This window comes from Schistocerca serialis, chromosome 11 (assembly GCF_023864345.2).
Source record: "Schistocerca serialis cubense isolate TAMUIC-IGC-003099 chromosome 11, iqSchSeri2.2, whole genome shotgun sequence".
NCBI lineage: Eukaryota > Metazoa > Arthropoda > Insecta > Orthoptera > Acrididae > Schistocerca > Schistocerca serialis.
In genome coordinates, this window is record NC_064648.1 from 80,060,467 (window position 1) to 80,085,964 (window position 25,498).

The following is a 25,498-nucleotide window of genomic DNA, read 5'->3' on the forward strand; positions in this document are numbered from 1 at the left end:
TACCACAGAAGTGTTGCTCGATTTAGAATGAGAAGTCATAGAACCCATAGTATGTCATAGCGACGGAATTTCTGTGTTAATTCGTCAATGTGAGGGAGCGAGGGATGTATTAAAGAAGGAATAGTGCATCGGAAATGAGATACTCGTATCCCAAAAGGAAATTCTGTCGTTTCAATAGAGACGTTATTCGATTTAGAAGGAGGTGTCATAGAATCCATAATATTTCATAACGACGCCATTTCTGTATTATTTCGTCAATGTGAGGGAGCGAGGGATGCAGTAGAGAAGGAATAGTGCATCGGAAAGCAGACACTCGTAACCCAAAAGAAAATCCTTTCGTTTCCATAGAAACTTTACTCGATTCAGAAGGTATAGTCATAGAACCCATAATATTTCAATGCGACGCAATTTCTGTGTTAATTCGTCAATGTGGGGGAGCGAGGGATGCAGTAAAGGAGGAATAGTGCATCTGAAAGGAGATACTCGTATCCCAAGAGAAAATCATGTCGTTCCCACAGAAATGTTACTCGATTTAGAATGAGAAGTCATAGAACCCATAGTATTTCATTGCGACGTAATTTGTGTGTCAATTCGTAAATGTGAGGGAGCGAGTGATGCAGTAAAGAAGGAATAGTGCATCGGAAAGGAGATACTCGTATCCCAAAATGAAAACCAGTATTTTCAATAGAAACGTTACTCAATTTAGAAGGATATGTCAGGGAACCCATTGTATTTCATAGCGACGCAATTGCAGTGTTAATTCGTCAATGTGAGAGAGCGAGGGATGCAGTAAAGAAGGAATAGTGCATCAGAAAGGAGATACTCGTATCCAAAAGGAAAATCCTGTCGTTTCCATAGAAAAGTTACTGTTTTAAGTAGGAGAAGTCATAGAACCCACACTATTTCATAGCGACGCAATTTCTGTGTTAATTCGTCAATGTGAGGGAGCGAGTGATGCAGTAAAGAAGAAATAGTGCATCGGAAAGGAGACACTCGTATCCCAAAAGAAAATCCTGTCGTTTCTATAGAATCGTTATATCGATTTAGAAGGAGAAGTCATAGAACCGATATTATCTCATAGCGACGCAATTTCTGTGTTAATTCGTCAATGTGAGGGAGCGAGGGATGCAGTAAAGAAGGAGTAGTGCATCGGAAAGGAGTTAATCGTATCCCAAAACAAAATCCCATCGTTTCCATAGAAACGTTACTCGATTCAGGAGGTAATGTCATAGAATCCATAATATTTTAATGCGACGCAATTTCTGTGTTAATTCGTCAATGTGGGGGAGCGAGGGATGCAGTAAAGGAGGAATAGTGCATCTGAAAGGAGATACTCGTAATTTAAAAGAAAATCCTGTCGTTTCCATTGAAACGTTACTCGGTTTAGAAGTAGTAGCCATAGAACCCATAGTATTCCATAGCGACGAAATTTCTGTGATAATTCGTCTATGTGAGGGAGCGAGGGATGCAGTAAGTAAGGAATAGTGCAGCGGAAAGGCGATACTCGTAACCCAAAAGAAAATCCTGTCATTTTCATAGAAACGTTACTCGATTTAGAAGGAGATGTCATAGGACCCATAGTATTTCATAGCGACGCAAATTCTGTGTTAATTCGTCAATGTGAGGGAGCGAGTGATGCAGTAAAGAGGGAATAGTGCATCGGAAAGAAGATACTCTTATCCCAAAATGAAAACCAGTATTTTCAATAGAAACGTTACTGAATTTAGTAGGATACGTCAAGGAACCCATTGTATTTCATAGCGACGCATTTGCAGTGTTAATTCGTCAATGTGAGAGAGCGAGGGATGCAGTAAAGAAGGAATAGTGCATCGTAAGGGAGATACTCGTATCCAAAAAGAAAATCCTGTCGTTTCCATAGAAAAGTTTATGTTTCTAGTAGTATACGTTATAGAATCCATACTATTTCATAGCGACGCAATTTCTGTGCTAATTCGTCAATGTGAGGGGGCGGACGGTGCGGTGATGAAGGAATAGTGCATCGGAAAGGAGATACTCGTATCCCAAAAGAAAATCCTGTCGTTTCCATCGAAACGTTACTATTTTTAGAAGGGGAAGTCATAGAACTAATAGTATTTCATAGCGAAGCAATTTCTGTGTTGATTCGTCGATGCGAGGGAGCGAGGGATGCAGTAAAGAAGGAATAGTGCATCGTAAAGGAGATACTCGTAACCCAAAAGAAAATCCTTTCGTTTCCATAGAAACGTTACTCGAATTAGAAGGAGAAGTCATAGAACCCATAGTATCTCATAGCGACGCAATTTCTGTGTTAATTCGTCAATTTGAGGGAGCGAGTGATGCAGTAAAGACGGAATAGTGCATCGGAAAGGAGATACTCGTATCCCAAAAGAAAATCCTGCCGTTCCCATAGAAACGTTACTGGATTTAGAAGGAGATATCATAGAACACATACTACTTCATAGCGACGCAATTTCTGTATTATTTCGTCAATGTGATGGAGCGAGGGATGCAGTAAAGAAGGAATAGTGTATCGGAAAGGAGATACTCGTATCCCAAAAGAAAATCTTGTCGTTTCCATAGAAACGTTACTATTTTTAGAAGGAGAAAGTATAGAACCCATAGTATTTCATAGCGACGCAATTTCTGTGTTGATTCGTCAATGTGAGGGAGCAAGGGATGCAGCAAAGAAGGAGTAGTGCATCGGAAAGGAGATACTCGTATCCCAAAAGAAAATCCTGTCGTTTCCATAGAAACGTTACTCGATTTAGGAGATATCATAGAACCCATAGTATTTCATAGCGACGCAATTTCTGTATTATTTCGTCAATGTGAGGGAGCGAGGGATGTAGTACAGAAGGAATAGTGCATCGGAAAGGAGTTACTCGTAACCCAAAAGAAAATCCTTTCGTTTCCATAGAAACGTGACTCGATTTAGAAGGGGAAGTCATTGAACCCATAGTATCTAATAGCGACGCAATTTGTGTGTTAATTCGTCAATGTGAGTGAGCGAGGGATGCAGTAAAGAAATAATAGTGCATCGGAAAGTAGATATTCGTAATTTAAAAGAAATTCCTGTCGTTTCCATTGAAACTTTAATCGATTTTGAAGTAGAAGCCATAGATCACATAGTATTTCATAGCGACGAAATTTCTGTGTTAATTCCTCAATGTGAGGGTGCGAGGGATGCAGTAAGGAAGGAATGGTGCGTCGGAAAGGAGATACTCGTATCCCAAAAGAAAATCCTGTCGTTTCCCTAGAAACTTTACTCAATTAGAAGGAGATGTCATAGAATACATAGTATTTCATAGCGATGCAATTTCTGTGTTAATTCGTCAATCTAAGGAACGAGTGATGCAGTAAAGAAGGAATAGTGCATCGGAAAGGAGATAGTCCCATCACAAAAGAAAATCCTGTCGTTTCCATAGAAACGATACTCAACTTGAAGGAGATTTCATAGAACCCATAGTATTTCATAGCGACGCTATTTCTGTGTTAAATAGTCAATGCGAGGGAGCGAGGGATGCAGTAAAGAAGGAATAGTGCATCGGAAAGGAGATACTCGTATCCCAAAAGAAAATCCTGTCATTTCCATAGCAAGGTTACTCGATTTAGAAGGAGAAGTCATAGAACCCATAGTATATCATAGCGACGCAATTTCTGTGTTATTTCGTCTATGTGAGGGAGCGAGGGATGCAGTAAAGAAGGAATAGTGCATCGGATAGGAGATAGTCGTATCCCAAAAGAAAATCCTGTCGTTTCAATAGAGACGTTATTCGATTTAGAAGGAGGTGTCATAGAACCCATAGTATTTCATAACGACGCCATTTCTGTGTTAATTCGTCAATGTTAGGAAGCGAGGTATGCAATAAAGAAGGAATAATGCGTCGGAAAGGAGATACCCGTATCCCAAAGAAAAATCCTGTCGTTTCAATAGAAACGTTACTCGATTTAGAAGGAGAAGTCATGGTACCTATAGTATTACATAGCGACCAATTTCTGTGTTAATTCGTCATTATGAGGCAGCGAGGGATGCAGTAAGTAAGGAATAGTGCATCGGAAAGGAGATACTTGGATCCCAAAGGAAAATCCTCTCGTTTCCATAGAAACGTATGTCGAATTGAAAGGAGACGTCATAGAACCAATAGCATTTCATAGCGACACAATTTCAGTGATAATTCGTCAATGTGAGGTAGCAAGGGATGCAGTATAGAAGGAATAGTGCATACGAAGGGAGATAGTCGTATCCCAAACGAAAATCCTGTCGTTTCCATAGAAACGTTACACGATGTAGAAGGAGATGTCAGAGAGGCCATAGTATTTCATTGTGACGCAATTTCTGTGTTAATTCGTCAATGTTAGGCAGCGAGGGATGCAGTAAAGAAGGAGTAGTGCATCGGATAGGAGATAGTCGTATCCCAAAAGAAAATCCTATCGTTTCCATTGTAACGTTACTCGATTCAGAAGGTAATGTCATAGAACCCATAATATTTCAATGCGACACAATCTCTGTGTTAATTTGTCAATGTGAGGAAGCGAGGGATGCAGTAAAGAACTAATAGTGCATCGGAAAGGAGATATTCGTAATTTAAAAGCTATTCCTGTCGTTTCCATTGAAACGTTAATCGATTTAGAAGTAGAAGCCATAGAACACATAGTATTTCATAGCGACGCAATTTCTGTGTTAATTCGTCGATGTGAGGTTGCGAGGGATGCAGTAAGGAAGGAATGGTGCGTCGGAAAGGAGATACTCGTATCCCAAAAGAAAATCCTGTCGTTTCCCTAGAAACTTTAGTCGATTAGAAGGAGATGTCATAGAATCCATTGTATTTCATAGCGACGCTATTTCTGTGTAAAATCGTCAATGCGAGGGAGCGAGGGATGCAGTAAAGAAGGAATAGTGCACCGGAAAGGAGATACTCGTATCCCAAAAGAAAATCCTGTCATTTTCATAGCAACGTTACTCGATTTAGAAGGAGAAGTCATAGAACCCATAGTATTTCATAGCGACGCAATTTCTGTGTTATTTCGTCAATGTGAGGGAGCGAAGATACACTAAGGAAGGAATAGTGCATCGGAAAGGAGATAGTCGTATCCCAAAAGAAAATCCTGTCGTTTCCATAGAGACGTTATTCGATTTAGAAGGAGGTGTAATAGAAAACATGGTATTTCGTAACGACGCCATTTCTGTGTTAATTCGTCAATGTTAGGAAGCGAGGTATGCAATAAAGAAGGAATAGTGCGTCGGAAAGGAGATACCCGTAACCCAAAAAAATTCTGCCGTTTCCATAGACACGTTACACGATTTAGAAGGAGAGGTCATAGAACCCATAGAATGTCATAGCGACACAATTTCAGTGATAATTCGTCAATGTGAGGGAGTGAGGGATGCAGTATAGAAGGAATAGTGCATCCGAAGGGAGATAGTCGTATCCCAAAAGAAAATCCTGTCGTTTCCATAGAAACGTTACACGATGTAGAAGGAGATGTCAGAGAACCCATAGTATTTCAAAGTGACGCAATTTCTGTGTTAATTCGTCAATGTTAGGCAGCGAGGAATGCAGTAAAAAAGAAATTGTGCATCGGAAAGGAGATAGTCGTATCCCAAAAGCAAATCCCATCGTTTCCATTGAAACGTTTCTCGATTCAGAAGGTAATGTCATAGGACCCATAATATTTCAATGCGACGCAATATCTGTGATAAATCGGCAATGTGGGAGAGCGAGGGATGCAGTAAAGAGGGAATAGTGCATCGGAAAAGAGATACTCGTAGTTTAAAAGAAAATCCGGTCGTTTCCATTGAGACGTTTCTCGATTTAGAAGTAGAAGCCATAAAACCCATAGTATTTCATAGCGACGAAATTTCTGTGTTAATTCGTCGATGTGAGGGAGCGAGTGATTCAGTAAAGAAGGAATAGTGCATCGGAAAGGAGATACTCGTATCCCAAGATAAATTCCTGTCGTTTCCATAGAAACGTTACTCGATTTAGTAGAAGATATCATGGAACCCATAGTATTTCATAGCGACGCAATTTCTGTATTATTTCGTCAATGTGAGGGAGCGAGGAATGCAGTTAGGAGGGAATAGTGCATCGGAAATAAGATACTCGTATCCAAAAAGAAAATCCTGTCATTTTCATAGCAACGTTACTCGATTTAGAAGGAGAAGTCATAGAACCCATAGTATTTCATAGCGACGCAATTTCTGTGTTAATTCGTCAATGTAAGGGAGCGAGGAATGCAGTAAAGAAGGAATAATGCATCGGAAAGGTGATTGTCGTATACCAAAAAAAATCCTGTCGTTTTCATAGGAACGTTACTCGATTTAGAAGGAGATGTGATAGAACCAATGGCATGTCATAGTGACGATATTTCTGTGTTAATTCGTCAATGTGAGGGAGCGAGGAATGCAGTAAAGAGGGAATAGTGCATCGGAAAGGAGATAGTCGTATCAGAAAAGAAAATCCTGTCGTTTTCATAGAAACGTTACTCGATTTAGAAGGAGAAGTCATAGAACCCATAGTATTTCATAGCGACGCCATTTCTGTGTTAATTCGGTAATGTGAGGGAGCGAGGGATGCAGCAAGGAAGCAATAGTGCATCGGAAAGGAGATACTCGTATCCCAAAAGAAAATCCTGTCGTTTCAATAGTAACGATACTCGATTTAGATGGAGATGTCATAGAGCACATAGTATTTCACAGCGACGCAAATTCTGTGTTAATTCGTCAATGTGAGGGAGCGAGGGATGCAGTATAGAAGGAATAGTGCATCGGAAAAGAGATAATTGTATCCCAAAAGGAAATTTTGTAGTTTCCATAGAAACGTTACTCGATTTAGAAGGAGATTTCATAGAACCAATAGTATTTCATAGCGACGCAATTTCTGTGTTAATTCGTCAATGTGACGAAGCGAGGTATGCAGTAAAGAAGGAATAGTGCATCGGAAAGGAGATGCTCGTATCCCAAAAGGAACTCCTTCCGTTTCCATTGAAACGTTACTCGTTTTAGAAGGAGAAGACATAGAACACATAGTACTTTATGGCGACGCAAATGCAGTGTTAATTCGTCAATGTGAGGGAGCGAGGGATTCAGTAAAGAAGGAATAGTGAATATGAAAGGAGATACTCGTTTTCCATAAGAAAAACCTGTCGTTTCCATAGAAACGTTACCCGATTTAGAAGGGGAAGTCATATAACACACAGTATTTCATAGCGACGCATTTTATGTGTTAATTGGTCAATGTGAGGGGGCGAGTGATTCAGTAAAGAGTTAATAGTGAATCGGAAAGGAGATGGTCATATCCTAAAAGAAAATCCTGTCGTTTCCATAGCACCGTTACTCTATTTAGAAGGAGATGTCATAGCACCCATTGTATATCACAGCGACACAATTTTTGTGTTAATTCGTCAATGCGAGAGAGCGAGGTATGCAGTAAAGAAGGAATAGTACATCGGAATGGAGTTACTCGTATCCCAAAAGAAAATTCTGTCGTTTCCACAGAACCGTTACTCGATTTAGGAGGAGATGTCATAGAACCCATAGTTTATCATAGCGAACAATTTCTGTGTTAATTCGTCAATATGAGGGAGCGAGGGATGCAGTATGGAAGTAATAGCGCATCGGAAAGGAGATAGTCGTATCCCAAAAGAAAATCCTGTTGTTTCCATAGAAACGTTACTAGATTTGAAAGGAAATGTCATAGAACCCATAGTATTTCATAGCGACGCAATTTCTGTGTTAATTAGTCAATGTGAGGGAGCGAGGGATGCAGTAAAGAAGGAATAGTGCATCGGAAAGGAGATACTCGTATCCCAAAAGAAAATTCTGTCATTTCCATAGAACCGTTACTCGATTTAGAAGGAGATGTCATAGAACCCATAGTTTATCATAGCGACCAATTTCTGTGGTAATTCGTCAATATGAGGGAGCGAGGGATGCAGTAAGGAAGGAATAGTGTATCGGAAAGGAGATACTCGTATCCGAAAAGAAACTCCTGCCGTTTCCATAGAAACGTTACTCGTTTTAGAAGGACAAGTCATAGAAACCATAGTATTTCAGAGCGACGCAATTTCTGTGTTAATTCGTCAATGTGAGGGAGCGATGGATGCAGTAAAGAAGGAATAGTTCATCAGCAAGGAGATACTCGTATCCCAAAAAAAATCCTGTCGTTCCCATAGAAACGTTACTATTTTTAGAAGGAGAAGTCGTAGAACCCATACTAATTAATAGCGACGCAATTTCTGTGTTAATTCGTCAATGTGAGGGAGCGAGGGATGCAGTAAAGAAGGAATGGTGCATCGGAAAGGAGAGACTCGTATCCCGAAAGAAAATACTGTCGTTTCCATAGAAACGTTACAATTTTAAGAAGGAGAAGTCATAGAACACATAGCATTTCATAGCGACGCATTTTCTGTGTTAATTCGTCAATGTGAGAGAGCGAGGGATGCAGTGAAGAAGGAATAGTGCATCGGAAAGGAGATACTCGTATCCCATAAGAAAAACCTGTCGTTTCCATAGAAACGTTACCCGATTTAGAAGGGGAAGTCATATAACACATAGTATTTCATAGCGACGCTATTTATGTGTTAATTGGTCAATGTGAGGGGGCGAGTGATTCAGTAAAGAGTTAATAGTGAATCGGAAAGGAGATGGTCATATCCTAAAAGAAAATCCTGTCGTTTCCATAGCACCGTTACTCGATTTAGAAGGAGATGTCATAGCACCCATTGTATATCACAGCGACGCAATTTTTGTGTTAATTCGTCAATGCGAGGGAGCGAGGTATGCAGTAAAGAAGGAATAGTGCATCGGAAACGAGATACTCATATCCCAAAAGAAAATTCTGTCGTTTCCACAGAACCGTTACTCGATTTAGAAGGAGATGTCATAGAACCCATAGTTTATCATAGCGAACAATTTCTGTGTTAATTCGTCAATATGAGGGAGCGAGGGATGCAGTATGGAAGGAATAGCGCATCGGAAAGGAGATAGTCGTATCCCAAAAGAAAATCCTGTTGTTTCCATAGAAACGTTACTAGATTTGAAAGGAAATGTCATAGAACCCATAGTATTTCATAGCGACGCAATTTCTGTGTTAATTAGTCAATGTGAGGGAGCGAGGGATGCAGTAAAGAAGGAATAGTGCATCGGAAAGCAGATACTCGTATCCCAAAAGAAAATTCTGTCATTTCCATAGAACCGTTACTCGATTTAGAAGGAGATGTCATAGAACCCATAGTTTATCATAGCGACCAATTTCTGTGTTAATTCGTCAATATGAGGGAGCGAGGGATGCAGTAAGGAAGGAATAGTGCATCGGAAAGGAGATATTCGTATCCGAAAAGAAACTCCTGCCGTTTCCATAGAAACGTTACTCGTTTTAGAAGGAGAAGTCATAGAAACCATAGTATTTGAGAGCGACGCAATTTCTGTGTTAATTCGTCAATATGAGGGAGCGAGGGATGCAGTATGGAAGGAATAGTGCATCGGAAAGGAGATAGTCGTATCTCAAAAGAAAATCCTGTTGTTTCCATAGAAACGTTACTAGATTTGAAAGGAAATGTCATAGAACCCATAGTATTTCATAGCGACGCAATTTCTGTGTTAATTAGTCAATGTGACGGAGCAAGGGATGCAGTAATGAAGGAATAGTGCATCGGAAAGGAGATACTCGTATCCCAAAAGAAAATCCTCTCGTTTCCATAGAAACGTTTCTCGAATTGAAAGGAGATGTCATAGAACCGATAGTATTTAGTAGCGACACAATTTCAGTGATAATTAGACAATGTGAGGGAGCGAGGGATGCAGTATGTAAGGAATAGTGCTTCCGAAGGGAGATGGTCGTATCCCAAAAGAAAATCCATTCGTTTCCATAGAAACGTTACTCGATTTAGAAGGAGATAGCATTGAATTCATTGTATCTCATAGCGACGCAATTTCTGTGATAATTCGTCAATGTGCGGGAGCGAAGGATGCAGAAAAGAAGCAATAGTGCATCGGAAAGGGGATGCTCGTATCCCAAAAGAAAATCCTGTCGTTTCAATAGGAACGTTACTCGATTTAGATGGAAATGTCATACAGCCCATAGTATTTGATAGCGACGCAAATTCTGTGTTAATTCGTCAATGTGAGGGAGCGAGGGATGCAGCAAAGAAGGAATAGTGCATCGGAAAGGAGATACTCGTATCCCAAGAGAAAATCCTGTCGTTTCTATAGAAACGATACTCGATTTAGAAGAAGAAGTCATAGAACCCATTGCATTTCATAGCGACGCATTTTCTGTGTTAATTAGTCAATGTGAGGGAGCGAGGGATGCAGTGAAGAAGGATTAGTGCATCGGAAAGGAGATACTCGTATCCCAAAAGAAAATTCTGTCGTTTCCATATAACCGTTACTCGATTTAGAAGGAGATGTCATAGAACCCATAGTTTATCATAGCGACCAATTTCTGTGTTAATTCGTCAATATGAGGGAGCGAGGGATGCAGTATGGAAGGAATAGTGCATCGGAAAGGAGATACTAGTATCCCAAGAGAAAATCCTGTCGTTTCCATAGAAACGATACTCGATTTAGAAGAAGAAGTCATAGAACGCATAGCATTTCATAGCGACGCATTTTCTGTGTTAATTCGTCAATGCGAGGGAGCGAGGTATGCAGTAAAGAAGGAATAGTGCATCGGAAAGCAGATACTCGTATCCCAAAAGAAAATCCTGTTGTTTCCATAGAAACGTTACTAGATTTGAAAGGAAATGTCATAGAACCCATAGTATTTCATAGCGACGCAATTTCTGTGTTAATTAGTCAATATGAGGCAGCGAGGGGTGCAGTAAAGAAGGATTAGTGCATCGGGAAGGAGATACTCGTATCCCAAAGGAAAATCCTCTCGTTTCCATAGAAACGTTTCTCGAATTGAAAGGAGATGTCATAGAACCCATAGTATTTCACAGCGACGTAATTTTTGTTTTAATTCGTCAATGCGAGGGAGCGAGGTATGCAGTACAGAAGGAATAGTGCATCGGAAAGGGGATACTCGTATCCCAAAAGAAAATCCTGTCGTTTACATAGAAACGATACTCGATTTAGAAGAAGAAGTCATAGAACTCATAGTATTTCAAAGCGACGCAATTTCTGTGTTAATTCGTCAATGTGAGGGAGCGAGGTTTGCAGTAAAGAAGGAATTGTGCAACGGAAAGGAGATACTCGTATCCCAAAAGAAAATTCTGTCGTTGCCATAGAGACGTTACTTGATTTAGAAAGAGATGTCATAGAACACATATTATTTCATAGCGACGCAATTTCTGTGTTAATTCGTCAATGTGGGGGAGCGAGGTATGCAGTAAAGAAGGAATAGTGCATCGGAGTGGAGATACTTGTATCCCAAAGGAAAAGCATTCCGTTTCCATAGACACGTTGCACGATTTAAAAGGAGAAGCCATTGTGTCCATAGCAATTGATAGCGTGGCAATTTCTGTGTTAATATGTCAATGTGAGGGAGCGAGGGATGCAGTAAAGAAGGAATGGTGCATCGGAAAGGAGATAGTCGTATCCCAAAAAAAATTCTGTCGTTTCCATAGAAACGTTACTCGATTTGGAAGATGTCATAGAACCCATAGTATTTCATAGCGACGCAATATGTGTTAATACGTCAATGTGACTGTGCGAGGGATGCAGTAAAGAAGGAATAGTGCGCCGGAAAGGAGATACTCGTATCCCAAAAGAAAATCCTGTCGTTTCCATAGAAACTTTACTCGATTTAGAAGGACAAGTCATAGAGCCCATAGTATATCATGGCGTGGCAATTTCTGTGTTAATTCGTCAATGTGAGGGAGCGAAGGATGCAGTAAAGAAGGAATAGTTCATCGGAAAGGAGATACTCGCATCCCAAAAGAAACTCCTGTGGTTTCCGTAGAAACATAACTCGATTTAGACAGAGAAGTCATAGAATCCATAGTATTTCATAGCGACGCAATTTCTGTGTTAATTCGTCAATGTGAGGGAGCGAGGAATGCAGTAAGAGGGAGTAGAGAATCGGAAAATAGATAGTCTTATCCCAAAAGAAAATCCTGTCGTTTCAATAGAAACATTTCTCGATTTAGATGGAGAAGTCATAGAACCCATAGTGTTTCATAGCGACGCAATTCAGTGTTAATTCGTCAATGTGAGGGAACGGTAATGCTGTAAAGAAGGAATAGTGCATCGAAAAGGAGATACTCCTATCCTTAAAGAAAATCCTTTCGTATCCATAGAAACATTACTATTTTTAAAAGGAGGTGTCATAGAACCCATACTAATTAATAGCGACGCAATTTCTGTGGTAATTCGTCAATGTGAGGGGGCGAGGGATGCAGTAAATAATAAATAGTGCATCTGAAAGGAGACACTCGTATCCCAAAAGAAAATCCTGTCGTTTCCATATAAACGTTACAATTTTTAGAAGGAGAAGTCATAGAACCCATTGAATTTCATAGCGACGCAATTTCTGTGTTAATTCGTCAATGTGAGAGAGCGAGGTATGCAGTAAAGAAGGAATAGTGCATCGGAAAGGAGATACTCGTATCCCAAAACAAAATCATGCCGTTTCCATAGATACGTTACACGGTTTAGAAGGTGAAGTCATAGAACCCATAGAATTTCATAGCGATGCCATTTCTGTGTTAATTAGTCAATGTCACGGAGATAGGGTTGCTGCAAGGAAGCAATAGTGCATCGGAAAGGAGATGCTCGTGTCCCAAAAGAAAATCCTGTCGTTCAATAGAAACGTTACTCGATTTAGATGGAATTGTCATAGAGTCCATAGTATTCGATAGCGACGCAAATTCTGTGTCAACTCGTCAATGTGAGGGAGCGAGGGATGCAGCAAAGAAGGAATAGTGCATCGGAAAGGAGATACTCGTATCCCAAAAGAAAATCCTGTCGTTTACATAGAAACGATACTCGATTTAGAAGAAGAAGTCATAGAACTCATAGTATTTCAAAGCGACGCAATTTCTGTGTTAATTCGTCAATGTGAGGGAGCGAGGTTTGCAGTAAAGAAGGAATTGTGCAACGGAAAGGAGATACTCGTATCCCAAAACAAAATCCTGCCGTTTCCATAGACACGTTACACGATTTAGATGGAGAAGTCATAGAATCCATAGTATTTCATTGCGTCGCAAATTCTGTGTTAATTCGTCAATGTGAGGGAGCGAGGGATGCAGTAAAGAAGGAATAGTGCATCGGAAAGGAGATAGTCGTATCCCAAAAGAAAATCCTGTCGTTTCCATTGTAACGTTACTCGATTTAGAAGGAGAAGTCATATAACCCATAGTATTTCATAGTGACGCTATTCCTGTGTTAATTGTTCTATGTGAGGGAGCGAGGGATTCAGTAAAGAAGGAATAGTGAATCGGAAAGGAGATACTAGTATCCCAAAAGAAAATGCTGTCGTTCCCATAGAAACGTTACTCGATTTAGATGGAGAAGTCATAGAACCCATAGTATATCATATCGTGGCAATTTCTGTGTTAATTCGTCAATGTGAGGGAGCGAAGGATGCAGTAAGGAAGGAATAGTGCATCGGAAAGGAGATACTCGTATCCCAAAAGAAACTCCTGTCGTTTCCGTAGAAACATAACTCGATTTAGAAAGAGAAGTCATAGAATCCATAGTATTTCATAGCGACGCAATTTCTGTGATTAATTCGTCAATGTGAGGGAGCGAGGGATGCAGTAAGAAGGAGTAGAGCGTCGGAAAATAGATAGTCTTATCCCAAAAGAAAATCCTGTCGTTTCAATAGAAATGTTCCTCGATTTAGATGGAGAAGTCATAGAACCCATAGTGTTTCATAGCGACGCAATTGCTGTGTTAATTGGTCAATGTGAGGGAGCGAGGGATTCAGTAAAGAAGGAATAGTGAATCGGGAAGGAGATAGTCGTATCCAAAAAGGAAAACTTTCGTTTACATAGAAACGTTAGTCGATTTAGGAGGAGAAGTCATAGAGCCCATACTATCTCATAGCGTGGCAATTTCTGTGTTAATTCGCCAATGTGAGGGAGCGAAGGATGCAGTAAAGATGGAATAGTGCATCGGAAAGAAGATACTTATATCCCAAAAGAAAATCCTGTCGTTTCAATAGAAACGTTACTCCATTTAGATGGAGAAGTCATAGAACCCATAGTATTTCATAGCAACGAAATTGCAGTGTTAATTCGTCAATGTGAGGGAGGGAGTGATGCAGTAAAGAAGGAATAGTGCATCGGAAAGGAGATACTCGTATCCCAAAAGAAAATCCTGCCGTTTCCATAGACACGTTACACGATTTAGAGGGAGAAGTCATAGAACCCAAAGTATTTCATAGCGACGCAATTTCTGTGTTAATTCGTCAATGTGAGGGAGCAGTGGATGCAGTAAAGAAGGAATAGTGCACCGGAAAGGAGGTACTCGTATCCCAAAAGAAAATCCTTTTGTTTCCATAGAAACGTTACTCGATTTTGACGGAGATGTCATAGAACCGATAGTATTTCATAGCGACGCAATTTCTGTGTTAATTCGTCAATGTGAGGGAGCGAGGGATGCAGTAAAGAATGAATAGTACATCGGAAAGGAGATAGCCTTACACCAAAAGAAAATCCTTTCGTTTCCGTAGAAACGTTACTCGATTTAGATGGAGATGTCAAGAACCCATAGTATTTCATAGCGACGCAATTTCTGTGTTAATTTGTCAATGTGAGGGAGCGAGGGATGCAGTAAAGAAGGAATAGTGCATCGGAAAGGAGAGACTAGTATCCCAAAAGAAAATCCTGTCGTTTCCATAGAAACGTTACTCGATTTAGAAGGAGAAGTCATAGAACCCATAGTATTTCATAGCGACGCAATTGCTGTGTTAATTCGTCAATGTGAGGGAGCGAGGGATGCAGTAAAGAATGAACAGGGCACCGGAAAAGAGATGCTCATACCCCAAAGAAAATCCTGTCGTTTCCATAGAAACGTAACTCTATTTCTAATAACAAATCATAGAACACATAGTATTTCATAGCGACGCAATTTCTGTGTTACTTCGTTAATGTGAGGGAGTGAGGGATGCAGTAAAGAAGGAATAGAGGATCGGAAAGGAGATACACGTAACCCAGAAGAAAATCCTTTCGCTTCCATAGAAACGTTACTCGATTTAGAAGGAGAAGTCATAGAACCCATAGTATCCCATAGCGACGCTAATTCTGTGTTAATTCGTCAATGTGAAGGAGCGAGGGATGCAGTAATGATGGAATAGTGCATCGGAGATACTCGTAATTCGAAAGAAAATCCTGCCGTTTCCATTGAATTATTACTCAATTCAGAAGGAGAAGTCATAGAACACCTTGTATTTCATAGCAACGCAATTTCTGTGTTAATTCGTCAATGTGAGCAAACGAGGGATGCAGTAAAGAGGAATTGTGCATCGGAAAGGAGATACTCGTATGCCAAAAGATAATCCTGTCGATTCCATAGAGACGTTTCTATTTTTAGAAGGAGAAGTCATAGAACCCATAATACTTCATAGCGACGCCAATTCTGTGTTTTACTTCATCAATTAGAGGGAGCGAGGGATGCAGCAAAGAGGGAATAGTGCATCGGAAAGGAAATACATGTATCCCAAATGAAAATCCTCTCGTTCCCATAGAAACGTTACTCGATTTAGAAGGAGAAGTCATAGAACACATAGTATTTCATAGCGACGCTATTTCTGTGTTAATTGGTCAATGTGAGGGAGCGAGGGATTCAGTAAAGAAGGAATAGTGAATCGGAACGGAGATAGTCGTAACCACAAAGGAAAATCCTGTCGTTTCCATAGAAACGTTATTCGATTTAGAAGGAGATGTCATAGAACCGAAACTATTTCATAGCGACGCAATTTCTGTGTTATTTCGTCAATGTGAGGGAGTGAAGGATGCAGTAAAGAAGGAATAGGGCATCGGAAATGAGTTACTCGTACCCCCAAAAGAAAATCCTTTCGTTTCCATAAGAACATTACTCGATTTAGAAGGAGAAATCATAGAAGCCGTAGTATCTCATAGCGACACAAGTTCTGAGTTTATTGGTCAATGTGAAGGAGCGAGGGATGCAGTAATGTTGGAATAGTGCATCGGAGATACACGTAATTCAAAAGAAAATCCGGTCGTTTCCATTGAAACGTTATTCGATTCAGAAGGAGAAGTCACAGAACCCCTAGTATTTCATAGCGACGCAATTTATGTGTTAATTCGTCAATGTGAGCAAACGAGGGATGCAGTAAAGAAGGAATTGTGCATCGGAAAGGAGATACTCGTATGCCAAAAGAAAATCCTGTCGTTTCCATTGAAACGTTACTATTTTTAGAAGGAGAAGTCTTAGAACCCATAGTATTTCACAGCGACGCAGCTTCTGTGTTAATTCGCCATTGTGAGGGACCGAGGGAGACAGTAAAGAAGGAATTGTGCACCGTAAAGCAGATGCTCGAATCCCAAAACAAGATCCTGTCGATTCCATAGAAACGATACTCAATTTAGAAGGAGAAGTCATAGAACCCATAGTATCTCATAGCGACGCAAGTTCTATGTTATATCGTCACTGTGAGGGAGCGAGGGACGCAGTAAAAAAGGAATAGTGCATCGGAAAGGGGTAACTAGTATCCCGAGAGAAAATCCTGTCGATTCTATAGAAACATTACTCGATTTACAAGGAGAAGTCATAGAATCCATAGTAATTCATAAAGGTGCAATTTCTGTGTTAATTGGTCAATGTGAGGGAGCGAGGGATTCAGTAAAGAAGGAATAGTGAATCGGAAAGGAGATAGTCGTAACCCAAAAGAGAATGCTGTCGTTTCCATAGAAACGTTATTCGATTTAGAAGGAGATGTCATAGAACCGAAACTATTTCATAGCGACGCAATTTCTGTGTTATTTCGTCAATGTGAGGGAGTGAGGAATGCAGTAAAGAAGGAATAGAGCATCGGAAAGGAGATACTCGTAACCCAAAAGAAAATCCTTTCGTTTCCATAGAAACGTTACTCAATTTAGAAGGAGAAGTCATAGAACCCATAGTATCTCATAGCGACGCAAGTTCTGTGTTAATTCGTCAATGTGAAAGAGCGAGGGATGCAGTAATGATGGAATAGTGCATCGGAGATACACGTAATTCAAAGAAAATCCTTTCGTTTCCAATGAAACGTTACTGGATTCAGATGGAGAAGTCATAGAACCCCTAGTATTTCATAGCGACGCAATTTCTGTCTTAATTCGTCAGTGTGAGCAAACGAGGGATGCAGTAAAGAAGGAATTGTGCATCGGAAAGGAGATACTCGTATGCCAAAAGAAAATCCTGTCGTATCCATAGAAACGTTACTATTTTTAGAAGGAGAAGTCTTAGAACCCATAGTATTTCACAGCGACGCAGCTTCTGTATTAATTCGCCAGTGTGAGGGACCGAGGGAGACAGTAAAGAAGTAATTGAGCATCTGAAAGGAGATGCTCGTATCCCTAAAGAAAATCCTGTCGATTCCATAGAAACGTTACTCAATTTAGAAGGCGATGTCATAGAACCCATTGAATTTCATAGCAACGCAATTTTTGTGTCAATTCGTCAATGTGAGGGAGCGAGGGATGCAGTAAAGAAGGAACAGCGCATCGGAAGGGAGATAGTCGTATTCCAAAAGAAAATCCTGTCGTTTCCATAGAAGCGTTACTCTATTTGAAAGGAGATGTCATAGAACCCATAGTATTTCATAGCGACGATATTTCTTTGTCAAATCGTCAATGTGAGGGAGCGAGGGATTCAGTAAGAAAGGAAGAGTGCATCGGAAAGGAGATAGTCGTATCCCAAAAGAAAATCCTATCGTTTCCATAGAAACGTTACTCGATTTAGAAGAAGAAGTCATAAAACATATAGCATTTCATAGCGACGCAATTTCTGTGTTAATTCGTCAATGTGAGGGAGCGAGGGATTCAGTAAAAAAGGAATAGTGCATCGGAAAGGAGATAGTCGTATCCCAAAAGAAAATTCTGTCGTTTCCATGGAAACGTTACTCGATTTATAAGGAGATGTTATAGAACCGAAAGTATTTGATAGCTACGCAATTTCTGTGTTATTTCGTCAATGTGAGGGAGCGAGGGATGCAGTAAAGAAGGCATAGTGCATCGGAAAGGTGATACTCGTAACCCAAAAGAAAATCCTTTCCTTTCCATAGAAATGTTACTCGATTTAGAAGGAGAAGTCATAGAACCCACAGTATATCATAGCGACGCAATTTCTGTGTTAATTCGTCAAAGTGAGCGAGCGAATGATTCAGTCAAGAAGGAATAGTGCATTGGAAAGGAGATACTAGTATCCCAAAAGAAAATCCTGTCGTTTCCATGGAATCGTTACTCGATTTTGAAGGAGATGTCATAGAACACATAGCATTTCATAGCGACGCAATTGCAGTGTTAATTCGTCAATGTGAGAGAGAGAGGGATGCAGTAATGAAGGTATAGTGTGACGGGAAGGGAGATAGTCGTATCCCAAAATAAAATCATGTCCTTTCCATAGAAACATAACTCGATTAAGAAGGAGAAGTTAAAGAACCCATAGTATTTCAAAGCGACGGAATGTCTGTGTTAATTCGTCAATGTGAGCGAGCGAGGGATTCAGTAAAGAAGGAATAGTGCATCGGAAAGGAGATACTGGTATCCCAAAAGAAAATCCTGTCGTTTCCATAGAAACGTTACTCGATATAGAAGGAGATGTCATAGAACCCATAGTATTTCATAGCGACGCAATTGGTGTGTTAATTCGTCAATGTGAGCAAACGAGGGATGCTGTAAAGAAGGAATTGTGCATCGGAAAGGAGATACTCGTATGCCAAATGAAAATCCTGTCGTTTCCATAGAAACGTTACTATTTTTAGAAGGAGAAGTCTTAGAACCCATAGTATTTCACAGCGACGCAGCTTCTGTGTTAATTCGCCAGTGTGAGGGACCGAGGGAGACAGTAAAGAAGGAATTGTGCATCGGAAAACAGATGCTCGAATCCCAAAAGAAAATCCTGTCGATTCCATAGAAACGTTACTCAATTTAGAAGGAGATGTCATAGAACCCATTGAATTTCATAGCAACGCAATATCTGTGTCAATTCGTCAATGTGAGGGAGCGAGGGATGCAGTAAAGAAGGAATAGCGCATCGGAAAGGAGATAATCGTATCCCAAAAGAAAATCCTGTCGATTCCATAGAAACGTTTCTATTTTTAGAAGGAGAAGTCATAGAACCCATAGTACTTCATAGCGACGCAAATTCTGTGTTATTTCGTCACTGTGACGGAGCGAGGGACGCAGTAAAAAAGGAATAGTGCATCGGAAAGGGGTAACTAGTATCCCGAGAGAAAATCCTGTCCATTCTATAGAAACATTACTCGATTTACAAGGAGATGTCATAGAACCCATAGTAATTCATAGTGGTGCAATTTCTGTGTTAATTCGTCAATGTGAGGGAGCGAGGGATGCAGTAAAGGAGGAATAGTGCATCGGAAATTAGATACTCGTATCCCAAAAGAAAATCCTGCCGATTCCATAGAAACGATACTCAATTTAGAAGGAGCTGTCATAGAACCCATTGAATTTCATAGCAACGCAATATCTGTGTCAATTCGTCAATGTGAGGGAGCGAGGGATGCAGTAAAGAAGGAATAGTGCATCGGAAAGGAGATAGTCGTATTCCAAAAGAAAGTCCTGTCGTTTCCATTGAAACGTTACTTGATTTAGAAGGACAAGTCATAGAACACATAGTATTTCATAGCGTCGCTATTTCTGTGTTAATTGGTCAATGTGAAGGAGCGAGGGATGCAGTAATGATGGAATAGTGCATCGGAGATACACGTAATTCAAAAGAAAATTCTTTCGTTTCCATTGAAACGTTACTGGATTCAGAAGGAGAAGTCATAGAACCCCTAGTGTTTCATAGCGACGCAATTTCTGTCTTAATTCGTCAATGTGAGCAAACGAGGGATGCAGTAAAGAAGGAATTGTGCATCGGAAAGGAGATACGCGTATGCCAAAAGAAAATGCTGTCGTTTCAATAGAGACGTTACTATTTTTAGAAGGAGAAGTCTTAGAACCCATAGTATTTCACAGCGACGCAGCTTCTGTATTAATTCGCCAGTGTGAGGGACCGAGGGAGACAGTAAAGAAGTAATTGAGCATCTGAAAGGAGATGCTCGTATCCCTAAAGAAAATCCTGTCGATTCCATAGAAACGTTACTCAATTTAGAAGGCGATGTCATAGAACCCATTGAATTTCATAGCAACGCAATTTCTGTGTCAATTCGTCAATGTGAGGGAGCGAGGGATGCAGTAAAGAAGGAACAGCGCATCGGAAGGGAGATAGTCGTATTCCAAAAGAAAATCCTGTCGTTTCCATAGAAGCGTTACTCTATTTGAAAGGAGATGTCATAGATCCCATAGTATTCCATAGCGACGATATTTCTTTGTCAAATCGTCAATGTGAGGGAGCGAGGGATTCAGTAAGAAAGGAAGAGTGCATCGGAAAGGAGATAGTCGTATCCCAAAAGAAAATCCTATCGTTTCCATAGAAACGTTACTCGATTTAGAAGAAGAAGTCATAAAACATATAGCATTTCATAGCGACGCAATTTCTGTGTTAATTCGTCAATGTGAGGGAGCGAGGGATTCAGTAAAAAAGGAATAGTGCATCGGAAAGGAGATAGTCGTATCCCAAAAGAAAATTCTGTCGTTTCCATGGAAACGTTACTCGATTTATAAGGAGATGTTATAGAACCGAAAGTATTTCATAGCTACGCAATTTCTGTGTTATTTCGTCAATGTGAGGGAGCGAGGGATGCAGTAAAGAAGGCATAGTGCATCGGAAAGGTGATACTCGTAACCCAAAAGAAAATCCTTTCGTTTCCATAGAAATGTTACTCGATTTAGAAGGAGAAGTCATAGAACCCACAGTATATCATAGCGACGCAATTTCTGTGTTAATTCGTCAAAGTGAGCGAGCGAATGATTCAGTCAAGAAGGAATAGTGCATTGGAAAGGAGATACTAGTATCCCAAAAGAAAATCCTGTCGTTTCCATAGAAACGTTACTCGATTTAGAAATAGAAGTCATAGAACCCCTAGTATTTCATAGCGACGCAATTTATGTGTTAATTCGTCAATGTGAGCAAACGAGGGATGCAGTAAAGAAGGAATTGTGCATCGGAAAGGAGATACTCGTATGCCAAATGAAAATCCTGTCGTTTCCATAGAAACGTTACTATTTTTAGAAGGAGAAGTCTTAGAACCCATAGTATTTCACAGCGACGCAGCTTCTGTGTTAATTCGCCAGTGTGAGGGACCGAGGGAGACAGTAAAGAAGGAATTGTGCATCGGAAAACAGATGCTCGAATCCCAAAAGAAAATCCTGTCGATTCCATAGAAACGTTACTCAATTTAGAAGGAGATGTCATAGAACCCATTGAATTTCATAGCAACGCAATATCTGTGTCAATTCGTCAATGTGAGGGAGCGAGGGATGCAGTAAAGAAGGAATAGCGCATCGGAAGGGAGATAATCGTATCCCAAAAGAAAATCCTGTCGATTCCATAGAAACGTTTCTATTTTTAGAAGGAGAAGTCATAGAACCCATAGTACTTCATAGCGACGCAAATTCTGTGTTATTTCGTCACTGTGACGGAGCGAGGGACGCAGTAAAAAAGGAATAGTGCATCGGAAAGGGGTAACTAGTATCCCGAGAGAAAATCCTGTCGATTCTATAGAAACATTACTCGATTTACAAGGAGATGTCATAGAACCCATAGTAATTCATAGTGGTGCAATTTCTGTGTTAATTCGTCAATGTGAGGGAGCGAGGGATGCAGTAAAGGAGGAATAGTGCATCGGAAATTAGATACTCGTAACCCAAAAGAAAATCCTGCCGATTCCATAGAAACGATACTCAATTTAGAAGGAGATGTCATAGAACCCATTGAATTTCATAGCAACGCAATATCTGTGTCAATTCGTCAATGTGAGGGAGCGAGGGATGCAGTAAAGAAGGAATAGTGCATCGGAAAGGAGATAGTCGTATTCCAAAAGAAAGTCCTGTCGTTTCCATTGAAACGTTACTTGATTTCGAAGGACAAGTCATAGAACACATAGTATTTCATAGCGTCGCTATTTCTGTGTTAATTGGTCAATGTGAAGGAGCGAGGGATGCAGTAATGATGGAATAGTGCATCGGAGATACACGTAATTCAAAAGAAAATTCTTTCGTTTCCATTGAAACGTTACTGGATTCAGAAGGAGAAGTCATAGAACCCCTAGTGTTTCATAGCGACGCAATTTCTGTCTTAATTCGTCAATGTGAGCAAACGAGGGATGCAGTAAAGAAGGAATTGTGCATCGGAAAGGAGATACGCGTATGCCAAAAGAAAATGCTGTCGTTTCAATAGAGACGTTACTATTTTTAGAAGGAGAAGTCTTAGAACCCATAGTATTTCACAGCGACGCAGCTTCTGTGTTAATTCACCAGTGTGAGGGACCGAGGGAGACAGTAATGAAGGAATTGTGCATCTGAAAGGAGATGCTCGTATCACAAAAGAAAATCCTGTCTATTCCATTGAAACGTTTCTATTTTTAGAAGGAGAAGTCATAGAACCCATTGTACTTCATAACGACGCAAATTGAGTGTTATTTCGTAACTGTGAGGGAGCTAAGGACGCAGTAAAATAGGAATAGTGCATCGGATAGGAGTAACTAGTATCCCGAGAGAATATCCTGTCGATTCCATAGAAACGTTACTCGATTTACAAGGAGAAGTCATAGAACCCACAGTATTTCATAGTGGTGCAATTTCTGTGTTAATTCGTCAATGTGAGGGAGCGAGGGATGCAGTAAAGGAGGAATAGTGCATGGGAAATTAGATACTCGTATACCAAAAGAAAATCCTGTCGATTCCATAGAAACGTTACTCAATTTAGAAGGCGATGTCATAGAACCCATTGAATTTCATAGCAACGCAATTTCTGTGTCAATTCGTCAAAGTGAGGGAGCGAGGGATGCAGTAAAGAAGGAATAGCGCATCGGAAAGGAGATAGTCGTATTCCAAAAGAAAATCCAGTCGTTTCCATAGAAACGTTACTCGATTTAGAAGGAGATGTCATAGAACACATAGCATTTCATAGCGACGCAATTGCAGTGTTAATTCGTCAATGTGAGAGAGCGAGGGATGCAGTATAGAAAGAATAGTGCGTCAGAAGGGTGATACTCGTACCCCAAAAGAAAATTCTGTTGTTTCCATAGAAACGTTACTCGAATTTGATGGAGATGTCATAGAACCGATAGTATTTCATAGCGACGCAATTTCTGTGTTAATTCGTCAATGTGAGGGAGCGAGGGATGCAGTAATGAAGGAATAGTGTGACGGAAGGGAGATAGTCGTATCCCAAAATAAAATCATGTCGTTTCCATAGAAACATAACTCGATTTAGAAGGGGAAGTTAAAGAACCCATAGTATTTCAAAGCGACGCAATGTCTGTGTTAATTCGTCAATGTGAGCGAGCGAGGGATTCAGTAAAGAAGGAATAGTGCATCGGAAAGGAGATACTGGTATCCCAAAAGAAAATCCTTTCGTTTCCATAGAAACGTTACTCGATTTAGAAATAGAAGTCATAGAACCCATAGTATATCATAGCGACGCAATTTCTGTGTTAATTCGTCAAAGTGAGCGAGCGAATGATTCAGTCAAGAAGGAATAGTGCATCGGAAAGTAGTTAACCGTATCCCGAGAGAATTCCTGTCGTATCCATAGAAACGATACTCGATTTAGATCGAGAAGTCATAGAACACATAGTATTTCATAGTGGTGCAATTTCTGTGTTAACTCGTCAATATGAGGGAGCGTCGGATGCAGTAAAGGAGGAATAGTGCATCGGAAAGGAGGTAGTCGTATCCCAAAAGAAAATCGTGTCGTTTCCGTTTAAACGTTACTCGATTTAGAAGGAGAAGTCATAGAACCCATAGTATTTCATATCGACGCAATTTCTGTCTTAATTCGTCAGTTTGAGGGAGCGAGGGATGCAGCAAAGAAGGAATAGTGCATCGGAAAGGAAATAGTCGTATTCCAAAAGAAAATCCTATCGTTCCCATTGAAACGTTACTCGATTTAGAAGGAGAAGTCACAGAATCAATAGTATTTCACATCGACGCAATTTCTGTGTTAATTCGTCAATGTGAGGAAGCGAGGGAAGCAGCAAAGAAGGAATAGTGCATGAGATAGGAGATACTCGTATCCCAAAGGAAAATACTGTCGTTTCCATAGAAACGTTACTCGATTAAGAAGGAGAAGTCATATACCCCATAGTATTTCATAGCGTCTCTATTTCTGTGGTAAGTCGTCAATGTGAGGGAGTGAGGGATGCAGTAAAGAAGGAATATTGCGTCGGAAAGAAGATACTCGTGTCCCAAAAGAAAATCCTTGCGTTTCCATAGAAACTTTACTCGATTTAGAAGGAGATGTCATAGAACCCATGGTATTTCATAACGACGCAATTTCTGTGTTTATTCGTCAATGTGAAGGAGCGAGTGATGCAATAAAGAAGGAATAGTGCATCGGAATGGAGATATTATTATCCCAAAAGGAAATCCTATCGTTTCCATAGAAACGTTACTCGATTTAGAAGGAGACGTCATAGAACACATAGTATTTCATAGCGACACTATTTCTGTCTTTATTCGTCAATATGAGGGAGCGAGGGATGCACTAAAGAAGGAACAGTGCACCGGAAAAGAGATCCTCGTAACCGAAAAGAAAATCCTGTCGTTTCGATAGAAACGTTACTCTACTTAGAATGACAAGTCATAGGACCCATAGTATTTTTTTATAGCGTCGAAAATTTTGTGTTAATCCGTCAATGTGAGGGAGTGACGAATGCAGTAATGAAGGAATAGTGCACTGGAAATGAGATACTCGTAATTTAAAACCAAAGACTGTCGTTTAAATTGAAACGTTACCCGATTTAGAAGGAGAAGTCATAGAACCCGTAGTATTTCATAGCGACGCAATTTCTGTGTTAATTCGTCAATGTGAGCGTGCGAGGGATTCAGTAAAGAAGGAATAGTGCATCGGAAAGGAGATACTGGTATCCCAAAAGAAAATCCTTTCGTTTCCATAGAAACGTTACTCGATTTAGAAGGAGATGTCATAGAACACACAGTATTTCATAGTGATGAAATTGCTGTGTTAATTCGTCAATGTGAGGAAGCGAGGGAAGCAGCAAAGAAGGAATAGTGCATGAGAAACGTTATACTCGTATCCCAAAAGAAAATCCTGTCGTTTCCATAGAAACGTTACTCGATTTAGAAGAAGAAGTTATAAAACTCTTAGCATTTAATAGCGACGCAATTTCTGTGTTAATTCGTTTATGTGAGGGACCGAGGGATGCAGTGAAGAAGGTATAGTGCATCAGAAAGGAGATACTCGTATCCCAAAAGAAAAGCCTGTCGTTTCCATAGATACGTTACTCGATTTGGAAGGAGAGGGCATACATCCCAT